This window comes from Chenopodium quinoa, unplaced genomic scaffold, assembly GCF_001683475.1.
Source record: "Chenopodium quinoa cultivar QQ74 unplaced genomic scaffold, ASM168347v1, whole genome shotgun sequence".
Taxonomy (NCBI): domain Eukaryota; kingdom Viridiplantae; phylum Streptophyta; class Magnoliopsida; order Caryophyllales; family Amaranthaceae; genus Chenopodium; species Chenopodium quinoa.
The window spans coordinates 669897-688185 of NW_018744062.1; the positions used below are offsets into that span (position 1 = coordinate 669897).

Here is an 18289-nt window from a genome sequence, read left to right on the forward strand (position 1 = left end):
TTAAAAAATATTTTTCATATTTATGCGATTAAAATTGTTATTATATTAGTTTTAAAATATTAGATAAAATTTCTAATCTCAAAAGATAATATTTTGTATTTAATTATTTTTAACTTTAAAATCTCATTAGTTAATTTTGCTTACGTGTCAATTGAATTATTTAATTGTAAAATAAATTAATAATCTTTTATTTAATTGGCTACAACTCAAATTTATAATCCTACATGGCGCACTAAGAAAATTAATTAAATCCTACGAGGCTCTCTAAAATCTCGGGGAAAAACTCCCCTTTTTATATATATATTAGATTATTTTTATAAAAAATTTAAACAAACCGTGCATCGCACGAGCTTCATCTAGTTACATTTATAATAAAAATAATTTTTTTAAAATGTGAATAACATCCTTTGATACTTTATTATTTTATTTAGAAACTCATAAAATAATGATTATTTAATTTCTCAACTACTATATATATTTTTTTTTTGACTTTTTTTAATGAATTTGTCATCTTATTGTTCTCTTTTAGGAGCTACATCATTTCTATCTAACTAGTTGTTGGTGCGCGCACAATGCGCGCGCCCCCCAACGCTATGATATGTAATTTTGTTCATGTTAATAAATATGTTATCTTGAAGATTATTAAAATGCATGCAAGTTTGATTTATGTTAATTGGATATGTTTTAATGATTGTAATGTGTTTAGGTTTGTATGCATGTGAATGGTAAAAGCAGCGTCCTGCTTAAAAACATATGTATATAACGTGTTTCGTAATTTTACTCATTAGAAATAAGTTCGATTCTTTATTCATAATTAATGCCCAAGTCACTACTAAATTGATATTATAGTGTAATACTTGACTTATACTGTAAATGTATATTAATATTTATGTTTTATTTGTTGTTATTTGACTGTTGGACGACACCTTTCTTCATTTTCATACTCTTAATCTTCCAACTTATAATAATCATTAACTTATATGGTTTTATTTGGATAATAGGTCATCCTTTGATAAAAAAGCCATAAACAATTTCAAAGTAAATTTGCCAAATATTTTCACAATGGGTTATACTTACACTTTTAAATTAAAATTAAAATATAATTAGACTTTGCAAAATTAAAATCAGATTACACTTTAAAATACCAAGGACAATGATTTATAATACTTTTAAAATTAAACTAATTTCAAACACCTTATTACTTATGCTAAAAAATTAAACTCATTCCAAAGCATTGCCCTGCTTACGAAAGTTTGATATTTGTATATAACAGGGAAATTTGGTGAATTGATTACATTCAAAAAAACATAACTCTTTGCAATTAGGCAAATTTATTGACTATTGAGTTATTTCCATGTACATTTTCCTATAGAACATTGGTCTAAGTAGTAGTTAACAACTAAACATATTACGACACAAATGTTTATAATTACAAAATCAAACAATAAAGGGCTACATCACCCTTGTTTACTAAGATGATTACTTTATATACCAATTATTGTCGACACCTAAAGCATTCTCTCAACTTCAATGGAGTTAAAAAAGCTTGGAAGCCCACGTTCTTGAACAAAACATACCCGAATATCAGCTTCTCAACAATGACCTCTAGTCTTCTTCTCTCCATTTTGACATCTTCTCGACGGTGACTTCCTAATTATATAAAATCAAACAGACTCATTGGATCATATAAGGAAACAGACTCCATTAGATCTTATAATGAACAGGTCCATTAGACCAATTAGATCATATAAAACCAACCACATATTAAATTTACTATAATCCCACATACTTTCCAAACTAATCATACATAATTAAATCAAGTATAAAATACAATCAATCACATTATCAATTCCTAATTAAAACCAACATAATCAAGCTAGGCAAGTAAAAGGTAATACAAAAAAAACCCAAAACAAGATCTACACAAGATTAAATCATCATACGATACAAAATGACCAGAAAACCAAAATCAAAATGAATAAACAAAGAAGAATTCATATCATCTCTATCCTTGTCGAATAGTCTAAATCTGAAAGTGATTCATCATCCATCGTTACCAAGCATGACTCCTTCCTAAGAGCTAAAAACTACTGAAAAGATTATAGTACTATCCCCATTTGGGTTTCATTATAGAATTGTTGGCTCAAACGACCCTTTTATCATGCAATTAATTTTGAATTGAAACAAAATTAAATATAGCATGCCAAGAAAGTTAGATAGGACAATCATCACTACATCATCTCATTATGAATCGTGTACAAGCTGTCTGAACAGATAATCAGATATGCATGCTCACCCACCCCTTAAAGCTATTCTCCTAATCGAAAAAATGTTCAGCCTTGCTAAAAAATGATGTGATCCCTGCATAACAGGATAGCAAATCCCAACAATTGATCAGAAGCTCTAGAAAGTTATCATACAAACATACAAAAAGTGCTCCCTACATTTGCTCAGTGTCTCTATAATTAGGCATTCAATTCCACCCTCTGAGAGCCCTAACCCTCCAACTGATAGAGAAAAGTCTTTAGCTTTTTCTTCATATTCTCACTCAATGACACAAATTTCCTCACAACATAACGACTCAATTAAGCTTCGTTAACCTCTACTTGTTTAAACTTAATTTATATTAGCTAAATTTAACTTATTTTTGTTTAGCTTAACTGATTTTTAGGATAAAAAGAACCATAGTTATCCTTTCGTTTTCGAGTAATTCGCAACTCACATACCTAAACTATGCATTCATCTCTTGTCCCTTTAATAAAGGTCACTCCACAAACTCTAGAGCTCCCTTTTAACATAACTACTAAGCTAAATGAATTTAATAAGCTAGACCTTACGCATTCACTTAAAACTCTTTATCACATTAGCATACACTATGCTATACCAAAACTCTTTAACTTGGCAGTGTAAAATGATTATTAAAATTAAAGATGCTAGCATAGTAGCTTGTTAGACCAACCAATCAATAATTGAGTGATTACTAAACGCTATCCACGTTACAACAAACTAGCACATCAAAATCTTAATTAATAACCAATCCACATCACTCTCTTTCCTTGGCCACTATACAACGTCAATATTGAAACTCTTCCAGCTCTATTGCATCAAGCCGTTTTCCAAGATATGTGCTTTACAATAATACTAAAAGGAAAAATTTTAAAACTTATAGAATGAGATTTTTCACCAAACAACCCAAAACTGCAATTTTGTGTACAACTTCTCAGCCTACAGAAAATTGATTCAACCAATTCAGGATACTAATCATGAAATCAATACCGCATTGTTCAATAATCAACATAAATAGGAAATTAAGAGAAAAAACACAAAATAAGCCAAGTCCTTCATTTATATTAATTGATTACGGTTCATATCATAGAGGAAAATCTTCAAAATTCAATAACATGTCATCAGTTATATAACTGTGTCTAGGGCATACAAAAGGTATCAAACATAAAGGAAAAAAAAATAACAACCTAGAATAATGTACATGTAAAATTAAAACCTCGCAAATATCCCAAAACCATTCAAAAAAGAAAACATCAGAATATCAGATTGATTATTAAGATACCAACTATGAGTCACCGACATCCCATGACTCATTTGTGTCATTTTTTTTAACCAATGTAGAGCCAAAGAAGAAAGTATGAGTTACATACTTGCTTAAAAAGCCCATGAACCGATTCCAACCAAATCCTTCAGCTGCACATATATTTTTTTTTTGCAAGCTTTGTATAATTGGATTTGTATAGCTGTAAAAATAAAATCCTTCGTCAAGTTAACACTTGACAGAAGCTTCTTGTACCTGTAATTAAACATCTACATAGTTAAAAACCTAAGATTTTTTTGTATAAAAAACAAAGTTGATTAAAAAGTTTACCATTTGAAGTAATAAAAACCGTAACTTTCACAGTAATTTAAGAACACCCAGATAATCACAAAACTGGTTTTAAAAAAGGTTTCAAAAGATAATCACAAAACTCTCAAAAATTAGCCAAATTGATTAAAATGATTATGGAGTAATAAAACATCACCAGGCTGAGCAACAGAATTAAACTAAACAGATCAATTAAATAATAACATATTTACAAGAAAAAGAAAATAATCACATTGAATTAGATTCAAATGAACTCAGCTGGGCATGAATATTGACGACTCGGTCAAGAATATCTTCTTTAATTCAATCATGACCACCAACCCCTGTAATTCTCCAACGTGTGCAGCTAGAAATGAAAAATTACGCACCATGGCCGGGATTCTCTAAGATCCAAACCTCTCTCTTTCTTTCTCTTCCTTCCTCCTGATTTTCTTCACTTTATGCCCTAGAAAATTCAACAATGTTCTATAAAATTAAACCCCAAATATTCAACATAATCATAAAAATTAAACGAAAACCCAAGAAAAAATTAATTTCCATTAGCCAATCGCACCTAGCTAGTAGATAAAACAACAGGGTCCAACATAATGTCTCTAAAACAAGATCCATCAAACCTTGCTCCGTCTTCCTCCTTCTGGCTTCCGCCTATTTTAGAGAAAAAACAGAGAAACTGGAGGATAAGAAAAAAATAACGGCAAAAAAAAAAAAAAGGAAAAAAGAGGAGAAATAAACAAAAAAAAACAAAAACAGTCAACATTCATATAAAAGGTTAAATCTAATAGAAGAGATGAAAATTGAACCAATTAGAACAAGAAAGACAAAGGAGACAGATATGGTATCCACAGCACATCAATAATCCTATTAAACTGCATATTATGAAATAGTACTTAGAATTATTGACTTAAATGACCCTAGAACCTCGAGATTATGAAATCGATTGGTACAATATTCCACCTTAGAAGAAGCCTAAAGTTACTATTCTGATAAATAACGTGGTGATAAATGTTACTGTCAAATTGAATATGGTGTGTAAAATTTCCAGAAAAGACAAGTGGTGTAATAATTTAAAATAAGTATTTTATAATAATAAATATAATTTCAGCAATTTATAGTCATCAAAATTCCCAAAAAAAAAAGTACTGTAATAAATACACAAAACACTTAACAAAACAATATTGTCAAGCATCCTATAGACCTCAGAAACTCAGCTGATTTTTGCATTTGTTCCAGTTGTAATAAGCTAGATAAAATATTTTTTCTTGCCAACTCAAAGCCTTTGCCTTGGGGTTCCTTCAAGCACATAAGAAGGTGGTAGTAATGCTGCAACACACAATGAAAAATGAAGTCTCATTACACTGTAGGTTTGATTAATTAATGCAGCCATCAAATTGAACAAAATTTTGAGGCAAAATATTATTATATGCCAATAAATTCTTAAGCAAAAGCTGTACCTTCCCTGAAAATTGCAATTTAGTCACTATGTTAGCGAATTTGTATCGGGTATTACAATCAAAACAAATTTTACACATGCATTAGCACACAGCAACAGAAATAGAGGCATGGATTCCGAAGAATATTGCAGAGCTTGATGTCTTCCGTAAATAAATAGACTTATAGACATGAAAGATTAAAGGCATCAATAAGAACGATTGTCCTCTCAATATATGCAGAGAAGGAAAATAACGAAAAACATCCAGGGCCATTGTATTATACTGTATACAAGCTTAAGTGGCAGAGCAAAAAAAAAAAAAAAATCCAAAATAGCACAACACTCAAATCTCTCGTCACATTTCTCTTGATGGTCTGATGTAAGATTGGCAATCAGGGGAATCTATAAAAGTAGCAAGAGTATATAAGGTAAGACCTTACGAAACCATAAACGGCACAACAGAGCTCAGCAAAAACCCTCCTCTAGATCTGGATTGGTCTGCAACGGTTCTTGAACTGCATTCCAAGAACCTAAGCATTTCAGCAGTAAACCAAACTACTTATAACAACATTAAACACTTGACATAGGTTGCAGTAAGAGCAGCAAGCATCATGCATAGCTTTTGCCTGAAGACGTTTACAAAGAATAAGCAAGTGAACCTTTCAGCCATTCCATATTACCAAATTTAAACTATTTCTTTAGATGAAATAAAGAAATCTAATTTACAATAAAACCTTTCACAATTAATAACAGTCACACAAACAAATTGCTTAAACATAAACCAAGTCTATTAAGAATCCAAACAAATCTTAGAAAAAAATTCAATTAACTAAACAATTGCACAGCTAAATCTGAAAAGACTTGCAGCTTAGAACAAAGGCGGTTAAGCCACAATATGCCTAAACTAAAACCAAAATTTGCACGCATTTGATAGAAAAATAAGCATTAAAATACAAAACCCAAAGCAAATTTAAGGACTAAGAGATAACCAAGAGAAAATCCTTGCTTCCCAGGAGTCCGGTAATATCAACATTGACTGTAGTTTGGACGTGAAGAGGGCAACAGCAAAAAATCAATTCAATCCACCATAACAAATTTAAAACAAAAATCTATTTACAACCTGCAAAATTATAAGAAATAGAGGATTATGCATTTCTATCATGGTAAAGTATGGAAAAAGATGACAGTTCAGCACTTGACTGTAACTGTGAGGGGGTGAGGCCCGTGAGGATGAGAGTGAGTGTGAGGTTAAATGCATTTTTTTTTTCACTTTTCAAACAGGAGGTGACAAGAGTAGCTACATGCAAGTTGTGACTCTTAATAGCATATGACTAAATATTCAGACAATAACAAGGAGTTGTAGATAACTAACACTTGTTTTGGACCAATAATATGATGCATTAAAGTTAAAAAGCTAATACTTGGACATAGACAAATCTGTACACAGACATTCCTCCCAAATACATACAAACCAACCTAAAAACGATGTATTAAAACACTTTGACACATGTACCTGAGCAGAAACACCCTACCCAAAAAGGGAGGAAGGGAGGATGGGGGGGGAGAGGAAAAGCATACCATAATTCAGAAAGCCCCTACTTTGGCAAGGTATGAGCGAGAAGAAGACAAAGGATGAATGAGAACAATTGCCCAATGCAATCAGCACCAGAAAAAACCCCACGAACCCAACAATTTAATAGTCAATTCAGGATAAGAAAATCACTCACTTGCTCTTCAATTTGCCCCAAAAGGTGGATAATCATCTCAAGATCTCCCATTTCTCAAAACCAGCCTACCCAAATTAGCTCATATCTACATAAAGCATATAACATATGACACAAACATCATAAAATTCACAAAATGAGAACACCAAATCATGCAAATCAAAGATAAAAACACTCTAAACATGTTCCAAAAAAACAACCAACAGAACTATAATCAAGGGAGACTAATACTAAGTTCGAATTTCACAAAAAAATCGCCTAACTTCAACTGATCTTGTTTCTCAATCAATCAAAGTAAAATTCCATCAATTCCATAAACCACAAACAAACATCAACAACAATAAAAAAAATTCTAGAAATGAAATAAAAAAAATATATATAACAACCAATAACACCTGAGTTTATCCAACTCAAACTCGAGTCCACCAAACCTTGCTCCATCTTCCTCCTTCCGCCTAATTTAAAGACAAAATAGAGAAACAGGAGGACGAGAAAAAAAAAACAGTTAACATTCATATATAAAAGGTAAAATCTAATTGAAGAGAATAGATGAAAACTGGATCAATTTGAACAAGAAAGAGAAAAGAGAGAGAGAATTATACCTGGAGATCAGAAAACCATTGTCCACAATCGTAACCTTAGAAACCGCCCGAAATCGGAAACGCTGAGAAGAATCGAAGCCCATAACCATCGTCGAAGGTATGATCGGTGGTTTTGAGCTCACCGCCATCATTGGTTTCACTCTCCTTGTTTCCCCTAAAAAGCAACTCAACCTTTTTTCTCTGAGATGAGATGATAAGAGAAGAGAGACATCGAAGGAAGTTGGTGGGAGAGTAGCAGGCATCAACCAATTAGGAATAAGGGGCAGAATTGGCAATTCATTAATGTTGGGGGCAGTGGAGTAAAAGCACAAGAAAATACTGTTCCTAAGCACAGTGAAGAGTGAATAGTTGGGGGTTTCAACTTTTATAAGGGTTATAGATTTATTACTCCGATATTACAAACTATTCAATAAAAATAAAATTAGTAAGTTCATAACTTGATTTATTATAATAATTTAGGCGATGTGTTTATTCTTAAATTTCATACCCATCATCTTTTTCTAATAATGAAATTATACTATTCTCATTTTCGAATAAGTAATTCAGAGACATATATATTTGGAATTTCATTTTTTTGAAAAATTATCTATATACTTTCTTTTATATGTGGCTTGCCATACTATGTGACGAACTACAAACTACTTTTTTTATATGGCTCTAGTATTTGAATCTTCATACCTTCAATTGTTCGGATAAAACTCTCTTTCAAATTATTATCCAAACCTTTAAACGTTTAATTGTTCGAATAATAGTCTCTTTCAATAATAAATTAAGCATCATTTGCATTTTAGCGCGTTTTCAATGTACCTATCACACCATGTGGCTGGCTGACACACACCAAAATACTAACCAGGTAACCCTTGATTAAGTAACCCCTGACTGAGAATAACCCTTGAACGAGTAACCCCTAACTAACCAAGTAACCCCTAACCGATCGAGTAATTTCTAACCGAGTAACCCTTGACCGAGTAACCTTTGACTAATTAACCGAGTAACCCTTGACCGAGTAACCTCTGACTAACCGAGTAACTCCTGGCCTGGCTGACTAAGTAACACCGACTTATCGAATAATTCTTGGCGAGTAACCCCTGTCTAACTAAGTAATCCCTAAACAAGTAACCCCGAACACATATTAAACTTACTTTTATATGTGGTTGGTCATACCGTGTGACCAACCATCATAGGAGTCCATTCGTTAGTGCTATGGGGGTTACTCGGTTAGTGTTAATAGGAGTTACTTGATCAATATTTCATAGGTTACTTGGTCAATGTTATTGGCTACTTTTTACATGATATGGCAAGCCGCACACAAAATATATTATTTGTTGTTATTTACTACGTTTTTTTTTGTTTGCAATTAAATACTGTAGACACCCATTTGTGTCTCCCCAAAACCAAACCCAGTGATGAGTACCTTTCACGTCGAATCATAATCGAATGAAGTGAAAGTGTGGAAAGTTTAGTGTTGCGGACAGTTTTTATTTCTTTTCTCTTCTCTCTGTTTTTGAAAACTTATTTTTACGAGAACAGCCAATCCAGATTGGTTGGTCCATGATATGGATCCAATAATAGTGTAGTTGGATGGGGCTTGACAAGAGCTTTCCAACGATATATTATAAGCCCAATTCCGATGAATATTGAGGAAGTTATGGCCAAATTACTAAACTGGGCCCGGTTTGAACTTTATATGCGGCCCAATGATCTAGGGGAGGGCCTAATATGATTTATCATTCCTAATGCAATTAGGAATGGTTTAAGTCTTCTAGATTCTTCTAGAAGGTTTTTTTCATTCCTAATTCAATTAGCATTGATAAATTGACTTTTGTTGACTTTTCAGAGTTTTAATTAAAATCAAATAGTATTTTCGAGGAAATTATATGATTTTATCCTCCAGTACGGCAAACTTATCTGATTTTCGAAAACGCGTTAAAAACAGGCTTGGCGCCTGACTCCAGGCATTGGCGCCTGGCGCTAGCCATTGGCGCTTGGCGCTAGTGTTGGTGTCTGGCGCCAGTTAGCCAGGGTTTGCGTCAGCTCTGTTTTACGTGCGCCAAGTGCTCTGTTTGATATTTTATCTTTTTGGCTTATTTCTCTATAAATAACGTATTAAAAACTCCGTTTTGATTCACCTACAATCAGTTTTTATTCGCAATCATTAATTCTCTAATTTTCTCTTTAATCATTCACCAATTCTCATCAAGTTTTCTTCTTTAATTCATTAATTCATCTTTCACTTTCTTTTTCAAACCTTGCTTTTACATTCAAAATTCCGCATTCACAAGATCTAGAAACACCTAGCCATATTCGAAGTTGCCTTCGCCCTAGACGTGAAAGGTTTAATTTCTGAGGGTTTGGTCCCAAATGTCTCTTTCAATTATTTAATTTAATTGTTGTTTGTTATTTTCCTTGAAATTACTAACGAGTGTATTTTGTTATTAAAAAGAGGTACGAGGCATCAAAGTAAGTGCTTTAATTGATTTATTGATGTTATGATGTAGAAATCATGTTTATATTGTTATTATGATATTCCTAGTATCATGTCTAGGGTTTTTTTTAATATCAAATATGCTTATTATGATTCCTGTGATGTTTCCTACTCTCTTCCTAATATTTATGATTGTTAGTATCATGTTAGGGTTAAAGATTTGATTTTTATTGTTTAGTGACATGCTAGGGTTTGTTATTAATCTTGTTAGTATCATGCCTAGGATCTTGCTATTATTTTTATGCTTTAATATTAACATGAACATGATTATGATTATAATTGTTGTAATTTATGATGGTTATGATTATGATTATTATTATTATTATTATTTTGATGATGATTATTTTATTTATGATGATATTATTGTTTTTATTATTCATGATATTGATAATTTATGTTGCTTGTTATTTATTGTTATTGCTTGATCATACCTTTTTATGCATGCTTAAAGGGAATTGGTACTTGTAATCACACTTAATAAGATATTTAATAATCTTGTTTAGGGTTAATTTTGATTATAAATTCAAGTGATCGCTAATAATAGATTTATTTGTGCATTAATGCTCAACCAACATAGATAAACAGGTTTAGGGTTAATCCTATTGATTGCATGTTAATTAAAAAGCGCACATGAATACGATCAGAATAAAGTAGAGGCCTATTATTAGGACAGGTTCAATCTCTTTTAGGTTGGATTTGTACCTTCATCCCCGAACCCTTATTTGGTTCTAGACCTTATGGAGTTGACGATCTCTTGGATCGTTAAGGGGTGTAACCTTCACCCTGTGAACGGTTTACAAGTTCCTAAAACTGTTGGCGACTCTTTTGCTCTATCTTCTTCCCTTTTGGACGCCACCGTACTTTAGTGTATGATCACAGTGGGGTTCAAGCTGGGGGTTTAACGCTTGAAATCTATTCCCTACAATGACATTTATTATGACATAGTTTAATGGAGTAGACTCGGTTTGTTTTTTTATTATTATTATTATTAAACAATATAGAGTATAGATAACACAAAGTTTCATATGCAGCTGACCGCACCGTGCGGCCAGCCACAATTTTTTATTTTTTATTTTTAAATTCTTCTTCTCTCTCCTTTCTCTCTCCTCTTTTCTCTAGTTAGCCCACCCAAACAAAGCTATTTGGTGCAATAGTAGTGGTGGAGGGAGCTCCTCGTACTCCGTCGCCATAAAATAAGCTAGAGGTTTTCAAGGTCAAATTCATCCATGAAAACTCTAAGATAGATCTAGAGTTTTCATGGTCGAATTTGGCCTTTTTAACCATATTCGAAGTGAAATTTGAAGTCATTATTAATTTTTAAGGAATTTGTTCATTAAATTTTTTTTTAAACGATTTTTAATTTTTTCGATTGGATCTAGAGTTTGGGTGTTGTCGAGGTGTGGGTCTGGTTGGATGTGATTTGGTTGTGGGTTCGGTGAATTTTGGTGGTGGCGTAGGGCAGCGGGTACGACAGTTGGTGGGGGCGTGGTTGTTGGCGCCGTGAATACGAGAGTGAATGTGCAGCAGGTGGTGTAGGTTGGTTAGGGGTTACTAGGTTGGAGAGGTTACTTGGTCCAGCGTTACTAATTTGGTCAGGGGCTATTAGGGGTTACTAAGTTGGTCAGGGGTTACTAGGTCGGGGGTTACTTAGTCGGTCAGGGGTTACTAGGTCGGTTAAGGGTTACTAGGCCATTCAAGGGTTACTTGGTAAGGGGTTACTAAGTCAGTGAGGGGTTACTTTGACTGGGAGTTACTTGAGGGGTTACTTAAGTGAGGTTACTTGAGGGGCTGTTACTAAAAGGGTTAATGATGCAGTACCTTACCGCACCGTGCGGCTGGCCGCACCAGAAACGCACTGGACTTTTGTAATCCCCCATATTTTAAAAATATATTATAAATGAAATTATATATTATTTATAATATTTATTTGTATTTTTCCAGAATTTAATTTCAAAGGTTTCAATTTTTAATTTGGGTCAAAAATTATTTTGGTACAAATTTTTATACATACCTTCATTCTATAATTCATGTCCAAATAAACAAAGCCAAACTCATCTTACTTACTTAATTAACCCATTAATTTTATGAGGCCCAATCTTACAACTGCCCTACACCACTCTCTCTCCTATAAATACCCCATACATTCCCAAATTTTTCCCCACACAAAAAGGTTAGTCTTATTTTCTCTCCTCTTTATTTTATTTTCTTATTTTCCTTTTATTTTTCTTTTTCCTCTTATTTTTCTTTTTCCTTTTATTTTCTTTTCTTTCTTCTTTCTCTTTTCCTACGAGAGTTTCACTACTCACCACCACTGCCGCCTAGCCACCTCCGGCGCACCCCCCTGCCACCGCCGGCGACCCTACCGGCCCAGCCGTGGCCTTCCTTCCCCTTATTCCTCCTTTGTTTTTACTACTTGTTTAATTATAAATGTATTAGTTTTGGGTTTTGATTTTTGTAGTATAAAGATTATATTTTTAGTATCAAAATCATGTCTTTGATGTTTTAAACTAATAATTTCAGATTATAATTGTGTTATAAATTTTTAGATTTTATAATTTTAAAACCTAGGGTTTCAATTTGTTTAAATTGGGATTTTAGGGTTCTTATGATCAATTAATTTGGGGCTTTTGTTCCTATTGAATTTCTAATGATTAATTAAGCATAAAAACATGTTTTTGATGAAGTTTTAAGGAGCTTTAATCAAAATTATAATGCTGGAAATTTGGTTAAGTATTAATTTATTGTTGTTGCTTGTTTTCTAGGAAGTGATTATTTCTTAGGAGACTTTTAAGTGATTAAAAGTGGCACAAAGGATTGTTTACACGAGGTACGTACATGTCTACTTCGTTGTAAGTAGTATCATGTTTAGGTACCAAAGAAAAGAACTTAGTTTCATGATTAGAGAACACTTGGATGAAAATTGTTTAATTATACATTTAATTAATTCATGTGCTTATATTTATGAGACATGTTTTGGTGAATTAATTATGTTTGTATGGAATTATGGATGCAAACATGTTGAATTATATTGGATTAATTGTTTGTATGGAATGTTGATACAAGCATATTTTTATTGGATCGGTTTGTTAACCACATTTGGATTATTAAAGGATTGAAATTGAATGGTTTAAGTGGAATGAATTTATTAATTATTCCACAAGGTTGTTATTTATTTTATTACTCAATCATGAATTGTTAGTACGTTGAGTAAAGGTGGATTAAGCCGAAATGGCTAGTGAGTTAACTATGTTCAACAATTTGGATAATTTGGAAGTTTAATGAAATTAAAAGTCAATTTGTGATGTGATCACCATTGTCCTAAATAAGATTAAAAGTAAATTGATGTATGATTTTTATGTATGGTCTATTGGATTGATTCGGCTATTAATTAAAATTGTAATCACGTAAAGTGAAACATGGATGAGCAATAAAACACTAGAAAGCGTGCACTTCTAGAGTATTGACAATTATGGGTTGGGGTACACGGTGGTTGACAGGGTAAATTCGTATCCCCTAATAAAAAATAGTTACCTAAGTCCTCTAACTAAAGTAGATAGGGAAGTAGGGTCGAACTCCACAGGGAAACAAGTCTTTTTACTCCTAATTAATTATTATAATCTAAATTATCTAAGTAACCAATATTTTTGTGAATAAAATCTAGACTACGAAGAATAAAGTAGAGAGAAAATCAAATATTAAAAGGCCTAGGGCATAGGTTCACTAATAAACAATATTCCAGGGAAATTCATAATAAGCAATCATCAAGCATTGGTTAATCAGATTATATAGGGTTTTCGCTACGTATTATAATCACAGAGTTAATTTACCGGTATTAAATCTCATCTGTCGAATCTCGACTTAACCATTTATAAATTAATCCGCCTATTGAAACTAAGCCTAAATATCAATTCTCATCTGTCGAATCTCGAATTAATATTGCTAAACTCATACAATTAAATCTGGCCAAACCTAATTGCACATCATTAAAACAATCAATAGGAAATCAACCAAGCACTGATAATTAACAATCACAAAATTACCCTTTCATATCATTTATTAGATCCCCATAAACCCTAGAAATTAAACTACTCACGCATCATCATAACTAAACTAATTAAATAAATAAATAATAGCATAATCAAAGAAGTAAATAAAATAGCTGAAATTAAAAGAGAAGAAATTGTTACCAAAAAGAAATATGGAATTAATGGAAGAATTAAGAACAAAAGTTGAGAGAGAATTTAAGAGAGAGAAAAATTCTAAGTAGAGAGAGAAAGTCTAAGAAAGAAGGTAATCTAAAAATCCGTACAAAAATCGTACTTAAACGTTTTTTCTAAAACAAAAATTAAGGCTAAACTAATCAGGTCTTTTGAAAACGCGCGCCCGATCGGGCCCGCCTTTTCTTCACGTTCCTTCCCATCAGTGTCGCCCGATCGTGCTAGAGGCTCGCACGATCGGGCGCGCCATAAGCCACGCACAACACTTAGAGCGCCGCACCCGATCGTGCTAGAGGTTGCCCGATCGGGCCCTTGCTCCATTTTGAGGCTCGGAATTTAATTGGGCTTGATTTCTCGGCCCAATCCGGATTTCCTCTTCGGGTCTTGAACACTCGGTCCGAATACCTCGGGATCCAAATTACCGAGCCCTTAATCACCGACTCTCACCGATCCCGGACTCCAAAAGTGGTCGTGTCCTTCTAGCTTCCGTAGTTGATCCATAAAGCCCGGGAAAATGCTCCAAGAGTGCAATTTCCTGTAAAATACAACTGAAACTACGAAAACACTAGAAAACACAAATTAGTAATAAAAGTGGCCCGAAAGAGCCAAAAACACTACTAATAACGACCAAGGGACGGGGGTAAAACATTATAAAATGGACATATCAGTGGTAGCCCGTGGCTTTCCGAGGCTTGTTTGATCAACATGTCCTTTTCTCTTTTGGTATTTACATTTTTATTTTATAATGAAAGTTAGATGGGATCCTAGACTAACTTTGTGAGAATGGAGTCGCGCCCATTCTTGCATCGCGCTAAACTTTTATTTTAAATGGTCATTTGGGACCAAAATGATTTGGTGGATTGGACAACCTTGTCTATTGCTTACTCCAAATTAAATTAATTAAATTAAATATAAAGAGTCAAGTGTTTGGAATTGATTAGCAAGTATGTTGAGTCGATTGAATTGTTTAAGTGTGGAGTCTTGATTAATGAATTCGAGTTGTATATTTATTTACTTTAACTAGTTGAGCATGCTAGATTTTGTGCGTTGTAGCTTGTATGTACTCAGCTTTGCTGATTGCGTGCTTTTGTGTGTTTTCTTTTGGTCATGGCCTTCGCTTTTCAATGACCCTGTGATGATCCAATTATTACACTTGTATTATTGGGGAGCAGTATTGCACAGATTAGCTTGATGATGTGAAGTTCGGTGATTTGACATACGCATTGTCAAGGGATTGGTGTGATTGAGAGTATTCGTTCTTTGTGTTGAACTTATTTATGTTTTACTACTTTAATTATGTTTTGGGACTTTGATTATTGGTTTGGTTTTAAATAAGGGCCTTTATGGTTCCAATTTGTAAGCTTTGACTTATTGGTTTTCTAAATTATATTATTTTAATATTTAAGTTGGATTTTCGCTGCAATACTTTGATAAAGCCTTAACGTTTTAACACGTGGCGGTAATATGCCAATGGTTCTCCTCTATTTTTAGTTAAAGTAAGTGGTTTGGAAAAAGGGAGAATTATTGGGGTGTTACAACTTTTATAGGGTATTTTTTTAAAATGGGTCTAATGACCTCTAACTTACTAAACAGGTCTTATTATTATTATTATTATTATTATTATTATTATTATTCACAAGTCCTAACCTCTATCTGGCCACCCTCATTTCATTGCCCCTTAGCCACCAACCCATCCATGTCCACTAGCCCACTCTCATCCCCCAACCACTCAACTACCAACTCAACTCCACCTGCTCATGAATAGTTGGACGGTAGGGGGTGTTTTTTGATTGTTCAAGAGGGGTCCGAATCCTCTATCCCACTCACATGTCCCATTCCATGTCCCATTCGTTTTGATTGGTCCACGTCACTTTAAATATCAATATTAATATTAAAAAAATTTAATGGCAAATTAAATTAAATAAATTTTACATAATTTATATTTTAGTCCTTATCTTTTTTTTGTTTCTCCTTTACACAATTACGTTTAATTCAATCGCATCATTTTTTTTCCTGTATACTACCTCTATAACTCTAGAAGAATCCTTGATAGACATGATAAAACAATCCGAGCATATCAATCATTATTATAAAAATTCATAATTGAGTAAAGATACAACTTCATTGTAAATTCAAAACCTTTAGGAAATTGAAAACGCAGAAAACACACACACAAAAATAAAACTGATTTACTTAACCGGATTCCGAATCCAATAGCTCTAGAATATCTGTTGTAGAAATCATAAGCTATATACTCTGATGCAAACTCCATCCCTATCATTGGAATGGCTTCATTGGGCAGCTTTGAGTGAATTTCATTCATATTTGGCAGAAAATTATCTTCTTCAACTTTATTATCTTCAAAGTTATTTTTAGAGTTATTGACCACATCATCATTATCATTCAATTGCTCATGCTCCTCAAAAGATAATCTACGACTAGTTTGTAATGACCCAATTTCTTTATCAAAATGACAATTCTGTACCACCAAAAACGCATATAAAAATCAATAAAAATACAATCATCCATAACCTAAACAACTATATACGCAGTATAATTTTGACAATGCTATGGCTTATACTAATAGTAATTATCAATATGCGCTCTAATAGCTACCCTAATGACCAAAAACAAACAAAACATATGCATATAGTATTTTAGATACGTAATTCAATAAGAATCATACCTCGTATGGTAAATTGTCGAAATCGCTTGTCAATACTTCTCGTGGAGTATCCATTAAAGTGAATTGTAGTGCTTTAGTATTTATGGATGCAATTAGAGAAAGAATAAATTGAGGTAACTTTTTTAAAAAAATTAGGGTTCTTCTAGAGTTATAGAGGTAGTATACAGGAAAAAAAATGATGCAATTGAATTAAACGTAATTGTGTAAAGGAGAAACAAAAAAAAAGATAAGGACTAAAATATAAATTATGTAAAATTTATTTAATATAATTTGCTATTAAATTTTTTTAATATTAATATTGATATTTAAAGTGACGTGGACCAATCAAAATGAATGAGACATGGAATGGGACATATGAGTGGGATAGAGGATTCGGACCCGTTCAAGAGAGGCTAGTGGCTTTATTTCTGCCGTATACTGAGGGCGGGCTAAAGGGTGCAAAGGTGGGTTTCATCACCGCTAAGGAGGGGGATTGTGTTCGGTGATGGAGGGACGAAGGAGGTTGGCGGAGGTGGGTTAGTCGATGGTGGGATGGGAGAGTGAAAAAGGGGTTCGGGCGGGTGAGAACGAGAGTCTACAATAGGATGGGAGAAAGAAAAAGGGGTCAAGGCAAAGGTCGACAATGGGGTGCAATGGTTGTTGTTTATGGCGTTTTGTTGTTCTATAAGGGCACTAGGGCATTGGTCGGCCACAGGACATGTAGGGGTGGAGGTGGAGGCTGGTTTGCGGTTGGAGAGTATTTCAATTTTAAGAATATTTTAATTTTTTGAAATTAATTAAAATAAGTAATTTTAATTAAAAAGATAAAAATAAATCAATCGCATTATGACACATGCTAATATTAACCCATAGAATCGGTTAATTTTCAAATCAACCAGTTATGACTCATTTTGAGAAAATACCCTATAAAAGTCGACTTATTCTTAGTTAATTAAAAGGTTGACTTTTTTTTTGAAATAAAATTGATTCATAAATAAAGTCATACGACATCTACAAAGAGATTTAGATCTAATGAATACATAATAATTGAATCAAATAAAAACATTCCGTAAGCAAAGCTACGATCGTTGTTGCAAATCGTACATTCTTCATACCCTATTTCATATCGTTGTGATTTACAGCCTTCATCGGCGAGGGGGTCTATCGATTTGTTGTAGCCGTGTAGAAAATTTCTGTCTGATTCGCTAGATTATAATCGAAATATTAGCCTGTTTTTCGATCCCGCTCAAAATTTTACCCATGAAACAACTCTATAGCAATCCATGAAATAAA

The 18289-nt window shown here is 33.1% G+C and overlaps 1 long non-coding RNA gene across 11 annotated transcripts; it reads right to left on the bottom strand.

Moving 5' to 3' along the window:
- Nucleotides 1–1291: 1291 nt before the first annotated feature.
- Nucleotides 1292–7847, bottom strand: LOC110690661. 11 transcript variants are annotated; one of them, XR_002505131.1, is made up of 7 exons: nucleotides 7630–7847; nucleotides 7423–7482; nucleotides 5070–6423; nucleotides 4428–4519; nucleotides 4107–4319; nucleotides 3657–3802; nucleotides 1292–1650 (listed from the first exon to the last, which is right to left on the bottom strand). It is a non-coding gene; the product is annotated as an uncharacterized LOC110690661 (long non-coding RNA). The 11 variants fall into 11 exon arrangements; XR_002505130.1 differs by having other exon boundaries at nucleotides 5070–7115; XR_002505135.1 differs by having other exon boundaries at nucleotides 5070–5818; nucleotides 6293–7482.
- Nucleotides 7848–18289: the final 10442 nt, after the last annotated feature.